Below are 10,134 nucleotides of genomic sequence, written 5' to 3' on the forward strand. Positions count from 1 at the left end.
TATGCTGACATCCACACCCTCTCTCATTTCTGTCTCGAGGTATTTGCTCATCCATGGAGTCTTTCCTGTGCCTTTGGCTCTCGGATATCTCAGAACAGAATCGACACCCTGGCTTCTGTACCAATCACTGACATCCAGCCCCAAGATCCCACCATTGCCAGGACAGATGGCAAAAAGTCGATACTTGGCACTTTTCCTTAGAGATTCCTTTTCTGGGTGGGTGGGAGAGTGTGGGAGTCCACATTTTAGCAGCTGCCCTGGGCAATTTTGATGAACCTAGCCAGAGGGCACTCTGTGCCTTCCCAAATCACTCTTCTTCTACCAAAGAGGAAGTTCTGGCATCAAGTGAGGCTGGCAGAGGTTCCAGTCACACCGAGAGAGAAAGGCTGGTCCTGTGTGCTGGGTGGTTTCAATTAGTTCCACTGTTCTAAGCTTCCAGCAGAAGGTGGCAGAAGCGAAGTCTCTGTATACACAAATATCCCTTTGCCCGGAGACCACCCATCTCTGTGTAAGAATTGTCTTGTCTTTAAAGCTCCAATATTGGTTTTTAAATTTTTTTCTGTCTCTTTATTTATTTTTTAGGGGCTGAAAGGAAACAAGACTATTTGCCAATGAAATGGAGGGAACTTTCCAGGGCTTTTTAATCGAAATGCTCTTATAGGCAAATGAAAAAATTAACTCTCAAACGATCCTCTGTGGGGCTGAGGGGCAATGACCCAGCTTAAGAGAGAGGGGATTCTGTCATTCTCATCCTAAAACCACAGGCGTCTGCATCGGGCATGTGCAGGGGAGCTGCTGGGGGAGCAGGCGAAGGGCTCTCTTTCCCTCCCTGCCTCCTTCCCTTCTGCTTTTTCTTCCTTTTTCTCTGTGGCTGCCATAGCTCCTCCCACTTGTCATGGAGGAGAGAGGCGGCAGAGTGGAGAAGAACAGGTGTGTCCCTGAGGATGGCCCTGGAGCATCAGCCTTGGGTCTTTAGAGATCTTTGCAGTGGACCTGGATGGTCACAGAGGTCACACCGAGCAGTGTTACATGCCCTAGCCTCCCTCATCTTGGTGCACAAACGCTCTCGCTGAGACAGTTGCTGAGAAAACCAGACAAGGTGTCGAGTGAGGTCTGGAAGGTGAGGGGCTCACCCCACAGGGCTGCTCACACTCCCTGGGGTATGGGCTTGTGTTTAAGGGAACAAATGAGATACAGGTCAGGGACTTTTCCCCCTCGTCTTGCTCATTGTGGAGCCTCGGCCAGCTTCCTTACCTCAGTCTTCACCTCAGTCCCCTCATCCACACAATGGGAACTGTGGTGAGCACTTTGGAGCAGTGCGGTAGCAATTAAAGTTAGAGGCGTGGTTTCCGGAACAAGCAACCACGCTTCAGTAGTGGGCCTGCTTCTGCCAAGTGAGCATTTCTTTCCCTATCTCCAGGCTTCAGAAGGGTTCAGATGGGATGCGGACGAGTTAAATTCAGGTTTCCCTCACTGTCGGACCGATCCTCCTGGTTCTCTATTTGCTTGGTGACTTTGGGGAAATCATGTGGCCTCTCTGAGCCTTAGTTCTCATCTCCCTCAGTTTCCAGCTGAGCATTCTTGCCCACCATAGTGGTTATATCACGTGATCACTGGGCTCCAGTGTGTTACAGAAATACCTGGCCAAGCCTCATTCTGGATGTCCCTGTGAGGGAGGTTTTGGGTGAGGTTATCATGAATGGTGACTAAGCCAATGCCTAGTATGATGCTGGCAAGGCTCATCCAATCCATTGCCAGTCTAATAGAACCAAAAGCTGACCTTTTCTGAGCAAGAGAAAATCCTACGGTAGAAGCCTTGGCCTCCAGTCAGTCCTTCTAGGCTCTCCAGTGCACCCGCGGACTCTGTAACTGCCTACTTGCCAGCCTTAGCAACTGCTGAGCCAGTTCCTTAAGACAGACCTGGCTCAGAGCCAACAGCACATCTCTTGGATCTACTTCTTGGAGAGTCCTTACAAATGCACCTTCTCTGGCCCTGGAGTCCCGTGAAGTCCAGGGGGTGCTAAGGACTTCCACACCCTGATGAACAGACTCGGATGTCAACCTGGGGCTCTGGCTCTGTGTCTCAAGGTTGGGACTGTCTGGGTGAGAATGTAAAGCTCTCTTCATCTTCAGTCAGAAGGTTTTTATGGAAGGACAGGGCTCAGAAACACCGCTCCTCTGGCTTTTGGGGGGGTCTGGTAAGGTTGGAAAGGAGCATGGGTCCAGCTTGCGCCTGGGGCTGACTCTGCCTGCCCCTGAGTGTCACTGCAGCATCAGATGGAGCAGGCTGCTGTTTCTGCTGCCTTCCCAGCACTGACAAAAGAACGAACAGGAGCAACTGAAAAGAGAAAATGTTGTTTGAGGTTGTGGTTTCAGAGTGCGCTCGGCCCTCATGGCTGGGGAGGCATGGTGGGATCCTCCATGGCAGGAGTGTGTGATCGACACCCCTCGCTTCACAGGGGACCAAGGACAAGGGATTCCCTTCAAAGTCCATCCTTGGGAAACTGTCGACCAGCCATGCCAGTCTCCCCCAAAATAAAGCCACCAGCTGCAGAACAAGTGTTCAAAATGTGGGCCTGTGGGGCACAGTTCAGATCAGAATCCTAGCAGCTGCTGTAAACACATTGCCACACACAAACGTGTTAAAAACAGACATGTGCTCTCACGCTCCTAGATGCCAGAGAGCAAGGGCCAGGTGTTGACAGGGCTGGGTCCTTCCAGAAACCCCTTCTCAGCATCAGGTATCCACTTACCACCTGGGGGCACCTTGGCTTGGCGTCTTAGCGCTTGGGCCTCCACCTCTGTCTTCACAGGGCTGGCTCTTTACCTCTTCCCTGGGAGCCCACTTAAACAGCATGGTTTAACCTCTTAACCACTTAAACCATCTTACCTGGTTACATCTGCAGCCAGCTAATTTCCAAGGAAGATCCCATTGCGAGCTCTGGGTGGACATGCATTTGGTCAGCCCTTATACCAGCACTGGGATTTAGCTCCAGACCAAATGGGAGGCCACCCTTCACCTTCCACTGACCCAACCAGAGCCCTTCCAGGCTACCCTGGGAAATGACTGGCAGGTTGAATACAGTCTGGAGGCTGAAGGATCTGGTGAGTAGTTGGAGCAGGCATACCCTATAACTCCCTTTTTCTGATGGATTGAGGATTTACTTTTAATTGCTTAAGTGGTGATCTAGCATCAATCAACAACCTTTACAAGAATTAATAAGTAGTAGCCTTTTTTAAGGAAAAAAAATGATGAGGCAACAGCAGAGCCCCGAAGGCCTTACCAATCAGCCCAGAAGTTACAGTAGAAACGGCCAACATAGCTGGGTGCCCGGGGTCATGGTCTCAAGCAACCCTGCCTGTCCAGGTACCCACAGGTCCTGGCTTTGACACTGACTGACTGAACAAGTGGAGTTTCCCAATGCAAGGGTGGGGCCAGATCATCAAGAGGTCCGTCCCTGGACACAAAGTAGACACTACAGGCACCCTTGCCCTCAAGTGCTTGGGGTCCACACTAATCAGTAGGGGGCTTCTGTGAGCATCAGCGGCCAGCTCCCAAGAAACCTTTTGGGGACTTCAGTGTGGTTTCCAGGACCGCTTGCATTCACAGAAAAAAAATGCTGGAAATGCCTGGGGTGTGTTATCTTCCTTCCTCCCTCTGGACCTCGGTGCCCAGGAGCTAATGGCTCAGTGTGGAGAGTCTAACACCTTGCCCCAGGTGGGGACAGTCCCTGAAGTGAAGCTTACGCCTGAGTTTGCTGCACAGGGGCCATGTCTAAGATCCAACCCTTTCTTCAGCTCCCTTCCCTGATTTCCTAGCTTCACCTCATAACCTGGAAGCAGTTTCTTAATAAATCATTTGTACAAGTGTGCAATGTTGGGGTGCACCTGGAGGGGATGCTACAGTGTGCCACTTATATAGTCTTCTTAGTGGGGTGTGCCCAATACACACAGGCACACCCCACTCCCATCCCCCTTCTCTGCTTCAGCTACCCAAGCAGAGGAAGATTGTCCCCAGCCCTGGGGCAGGATCCTGAGAGCTACCTGTGCCTTCCCTTGAATTCCTGGCTTGCCTGTTCCTACCCCAGTTCCTTCCCCGCTGCTGTCCTTGGGGCTTACCCTGCTTTCTGTCTGATGGCCGCTAATGCACTAGAAGTCTAGAATAATGGTAGCAATGATCATGAGAATGATGATAAGAGCTGATTATTTTTAGGACATTATTGTTCCTGAGGACGCTTCATTTTAAATGGGATTTCTGGAAGACTGTAAATGACCATGGTGCCAGGGGGAACTTAGATGGCATAATCTAGCCACTGTGGTCCCCCAGATGAGAGCTATGGCTTGGAATCCTGCCCTGTGCCCCTCACATGGCAGCTGGGGTGCACAGGGCGGCATTCTGCAGCACTTTTGTGCAAATTAGGAAAAGATGTCCCCTCTGGCCTCTGATTGGAAAGCATACCTTCCTCGGAGCAGGTGCAGCTCCCAGGGTACACAGAAGGACAGATGCAGGTGACTTTGTACAGTGCACAACTGCCCAGCCATACACGGTGGCCCTAAGGACTCCACTAATAATAACAACATTGAGTTTATCCATGCCAATATTATTTTTCATCCTTTTTTTTCTGGCAGGGTGAGAAGTAGAACTCAGAGCCTTGCACACCCCAGACAAGTGCTCAGCCACTGAATACAGCCCTAGCCCTTTGTGTCAGCATCATACTGAATGTGTTGCCTGTATCCCCCTTTAACCTCAGACTAACACTATGACGTGCATATAACAGATTTCACCCCATCTCACAGATGAGGCAGCTGAGCCCATCAAGTCAGAGAAGGATTCAGGGCTTGAGACTGTACATTCTGTCCTATAGGTAAGGCTTTCTCCTCTGGGTTTGATGGAAGAAGGGAATAAGAGGCAGTGACTGGTCAGCAGGGCAGATAGATGAGCAAGAAAGAGGTAGCATGAATGGCTGGGGTACCCATAGGTGAGGCAGGGCAGTGGGCAGAGCCCTGGTATGGATCTTGAGATAGCTGTGGAACTCTCGGGCATCTCTGAGCAGCTGTGTGCCCTTGGCAAGTCGTTTGATGACTCTGAGCTTTTCCCTAAAACCCTCATCTATGGACTTGGCGGGGAGGGGGGGCAGTACCCAGGGCGCCATTAGAGCTTCTGCAATCCAATTCCCATCAGACTAGCTGCTGAGAGGCAAGCAGGGCCAATGTCTCAGTGTGGTCACCAAGGGGCAGGCCCAATGGCTCTGCATCCCGTAGCCTTCCCCAGGGCTCCTTCTGTCCCAATCCAGACTGCAGCTGTTGTCCTGAGCCAATTCAACAGAACCATTTGTCAAACGCACACAATTAAGACCACAGTCACAAAGATCAGCTGAACAGATTTATTCCTGGAGCTGAGAAGAATCAGGAGAAAGGGAGGAGAGAGGAGAAGAAGGGAGGGATGTGAGAAGGGGATGAACGATGAGCGGACTGACTGCATGGGGTGCTGGAGGAAGACCTGATGAAGGGGTGCCCCATTATCTGAGCGGGTTCTGGAGCTTGTGGTCTCAGAGGATAGCCGTGCACAGGGAGTCACCTGAGCTGACCTCAGTAGATTCTCACTCGGGCAGTGCTACCTGGAGTAACGGATGTCATCACAGAAGCTGACCAGGCATCACCTAGGGAACAGGATCCTGGGCTGGGTAAAGGGCATGTAAGAGGTAGGGAGGGTGAGCCATGGGGCGGATTTCCATGTGGGACCATTGTTGGCCTGTGGTAGGGACTCCCGAAGGGTGTGAGGGCATGTTATGACATCACTTGAATTGTCGTCTCCAGGGCTGCCCGTGCTGTAATGGCCACAGTGACCTGGACATCAGGCTGAAGAAGCACAGGGTGTGCATATGCTCCTGATGGTACCTATGAGATGGATGGTCACCATACTGCTGGGGACAGAGAGCAGGATCCTGTCGCAAGATTGGGGCTGATGCCTAGGTACCACAGGATGAGGGAGAGCGGCAGCCTGGAATGGCGAGATGATCACCTGTGTCCAGGTGACTGCAGGTGGGAGGCGCCAAGCAACTCTCTGGTCCCTGTGGCTATGACCTAGAAGTGGGAGGAGATAACCTGCGAGCAGAGATGAGGCTGGGCTCAGGCTGCAGACCACACTGTCCCACCAGGCTATCTGGGACTTGAAGTGCTGGCTGCTGTAGGGCAAGGGCAGAGAGCTGTGACTCTTCCCTGTGTTCACATAAGTGCAGGAGATGGGACTTCCATGAAGGGAAAAAAGACTCAGGCTAAGAAAACATGCTGGAGGCCTGGCCTCCCTAGACATCTATGCAGGGTATCGATCCGGCTAAGCAGGGTCCTGCTACAGGCTGTCCAGGCAAGCGCCTGCTGTGCTTGATGCCTGTTCTGGGTCCCCAGCTCGGCCTGCAGACTGCATCCTGCCATCCTGGGTTTGGAGGCAGCCTCCCCTCTGGCCTTTCCACTACCCTTCACCTAGGAAATGCTCCACCTAGGAACAGTTGGGCATGGTAGGGAAAGAGAGCTGCAGCCAGTTTGCATGTACTTGAGCCTGGGGGTAGGTAGGGGGTGCAGGGTGTTACTCTAATGCCCCCTCTAGGAACAAAGACACTCATCGCCCGCAGCAAGGAGCAATGTCTACTGTTAGCTCTTGGCTGAGTCTCAGCTGAGCCTTTGGGGACTCTCACTCTCTAGGGAAAGCCACTTTTCCCAGTTGTCTCCCTCCTCGCCCTGTGATAGGCCACAAAGGCCCACACCCTTTCTGAGAGGCCTCAGGGTCTCCCTGGAAATGTGGTTGGGGCCTCATCATACCACATGGCAGCTAGGCTGTCTCCTCTAGCTCTCTGACCCTTGTGCCCAAGATACCCCTTGCACTCACACCTCCACAAAGCAGATGCCACCCTAAAACTGTTTCCAGAGCCAGGACATGCTGCCTGCATGTGGGTGTGTCAGTGAGGGACTGAGGCACAGGTGAAGGGGTTCTGCAGGCAGGCAAGTGGACGCTGGGGATTTCGTGAGGTTGGGTGTAACCTAAGTGTGCGAAGGCTGGGTGGAGCCTGTGTTGACTGGACTAGGGATGTGATTGTGCACACACCGGCAACATAAAGGGAGTCCCTCTCTTCTGCTTACCTTCCTCCTTGCTTGTCACCATGGTGAAGTTCTCAGGAAGCCAGCAGCCTTGTCTCATAGAGGCCGAAAAAGCTTGGGTGCTATGAACCAGTCTCCTGCCTTGGACTAGTGCTGGCTCAGCCCAACCGTGGCTAAGCTGCTGCTTCTCTCCTTCTGCCTCAGCCCCACTGTCTTGTCCCTTAGTCCATCCTCGAGATGTCACTCACCCTTGCCCACAGGACATCATTGCTGTCCTGTGCCCATAAGCCCTGGTCGGGGCGAAGGCTAGAAGGGAGGCTGTCCCTCCCCAGGCCTCCTTAAGTTATGCTTACGTGGACCTCAGAGGGCAAATGAAAATGACCAGATCATCTCTGATGGAGTCCTGCCAAGGCGCAGCACTGCCCTGGGCTTGTTCACGGAGTGATTGATTTTTCTGATCTGACTTTACATTGATTACCATTAAATTTCTGAGTGTTGATTTGGGGCTGGCAATTCCATCTGGGAAGTGAGTTTTGGATCATAAATCAGCCATGTCAAAATATCTTGAGCTTCTGGGGTTTGGCTGGACACATCTTTTGTGTCTTCATTCAAGTCTCTGGTAACATCACAGAGAGAGCTGAACTGAAGAAAATAGCTTATAATGGAATACTCCCAGTGGTCCATCCTCACCCACAAACTGCTTGTGTGTGGATGCTCAAAATGCTGTGAACCTGCCTTGTCTCCTTCGCCCATCTACGAATCCAGTTACCCTATGAAAAAGTATGGGTGGGGGAGCCGAGGTGCACACAAGACTCTGTCCAAGTCAGTTATTCTAGACTGTTCTATCATGATCACTCTTCCTCATTTCCTTCTTTTTGACAAAGAAAGACAGCTTTGCCTTCTTTTCCCCCACATTTCTTGGGAAAGCCCACAGGAAAAGAAGCTATCGACAGAAGGCCTCGGCTTCTCTCACACTGGCCTCTTTCAAGAACGCTTAGGTTTCCACGACATGCAACATCAATTCCTCGCCAAGGAGAGTGGCCCAAGGAGGAGAGCAAGGAGGTTAATGGTCTTGTGGCCATCCTGAGAGGGCCACGGAAACACTTCTGCCACATTCCCTTTATCAGAAGCAAGTCACCAACTCAAGGACAGGGGAGTCGGCCCTACTCTAGAAGGAAAGTCTGCAGACATTTAAATCAGCACAGAAGGCTATATGGAGACTTCATGAATCATGCCAAAATGTGGGGTACAAGGTCTCCAGGTCCCAGACATGTGATTTTCATCTTACTATTCTGGTCAGTCACATGTAGTCACTCAACTCCCTCAAGGTTCTGAAAATATTTTGGTCATGACCCCCATTTCAGACCTGTTGTGACCTTTGTCATATGCACGTGCACAACAGAAGGTCTGTGGAAAGTTAGTCGGTCATGTGGGAACAGCAGAAGCAGAGGGCACAGCGCATCAGGAGCACAGCCACTGATGATGCTGGGCAGTACTGTGAGCCTGCCGGTTAGGATGGCAAATGACAACACTGCCACCCACACAGAGCACACAGCTCACTAAAGAGGACAGGTACAAATAACACACACATGTGCACACACACACAAGCATACACTCACAAAACCAGATGGCAGTGGAGCAGAGGGGGAAATGAGGCAGGAACTAGAGCGGAACTGAAGGCACTGTCTCGCTCTGTGTGTACATGGGTGTTTACATGCATGTGTGTGTGCGTATGCCCTGCATTGTGTGTGCATGTGCTTGCGTTCAAGTGTGCACACATGTGCAAGCGTGTGTGTCTGATCAAGTGAAGGCCAGAGGTCAACATCAAGCACCTTGTTTTGAGACAGGGTCTCACTGAACCTGGAGCTCGCCATTTGGCTAGACAGGCTATGAGCCCACAGGACACACTGTCCCCACCTCCCCCAAACTAGCGCTGCAGATGCTCACCATCATGCTCAGCGTTTACCATGTGGGTACTGGGATCTGAACTCAGGTCTTTATGCTTGCCGGCAAGGCCTGTCTGAGAAAGGGGCAGTTGAGCATGGACCTATAGTGGAAAGGAGTTGATCTCCAGATGACTAGAGGAACAGTACCCTAGCCCGAGGGAAGAGCAAGCATTGATGCTCAAAGGCAGGACCTGGCAAAGAGATCCGTCTCATCAGGTCCCCCAGAGCCTCACAGTCACCGGGAAGGAAAGCCACAGGCTGACTTCCTCCGTGAGGGGAGGAGTTAAGTGGCTAGTTGTTAGGGCAGAGGAGAGAGCCCAGGCTCCAGAGTCCCGCCCAGGGGTCCTTGGCAAGTCCCAGTAGCCTCTTATACTGATTATAGGCCCAGTACTTTGTTGTTTGTTTTTAATTTTCCTTCCTTCCTTTTTTTTTTTTTTTGACAGGATTTCTCTGTGTAGCCCTGGCTGTCCTGGAACTCTTTATAGAAAAGGCTGGCCTCGAACTCAGAGATCTTCCTGCCTCTGCCATCCAAGTGCTGGGATTAAAGGTGTGTGCTGCCTCTGTCCAGCTCAGGACCAGTAGTTCTTAAACCAAGACAACTTGGTGGCCTTCCAGGACAGTGTAGAAGCCCCTGAGCATGGAGACTCTCCACTCCATCCAAAGTCTTGAAATGCAAAGGATGTATTTCTGAGCTGCTGGCCAGAGCATGGGTCTATGGCACTGGGAAGGCAAGGTCCAGAAGTATATGCCATCCTGGGTGCTTCTGAGTGAACCTACCTGGCTCTGGGACTAGACTGAACTCAGGGTTCTCTTTTGGGGCTCAGCACCTCAGGTGGGTGGATGCTGGTGAAGCGAGAACATCTTAGCAAGAACAGCTCTGTGTGGTACTGTCCTCTGTCTTGCCTTTGCTTGCCTGCTTCATGTATGGTGGCTGAGTGAGAATGTCCCCCCCATCGGTTCAGGTACCAGAACACTTGGTCCCCACTTGGTGGTGCTCTTTTTGGGAGGTTGTGGACCATGTTGGGAGAAGCATGTCGCTGGGTGGGGGTGGGGACTCTGAGAATGTATAGCCTCACCCTTGCTGCTTTTTTTTTTT

This window comes from Microtus ochrogaster, assembly GCF_000317375.1.
Source record: "Microtus ochrogaster isolate Prairie Vole_2 chromosome 14 unlocalized genomic scaffold, MicOch1.0 chr14_random_1, whole genome shotgun sequence".
NCBI classification, from domain to species: Eukaryota; Metazoa; Chordata; class Mammalia; order Rodentia; family Cricetidae; genus Microtus; species Microtus ochrogaster.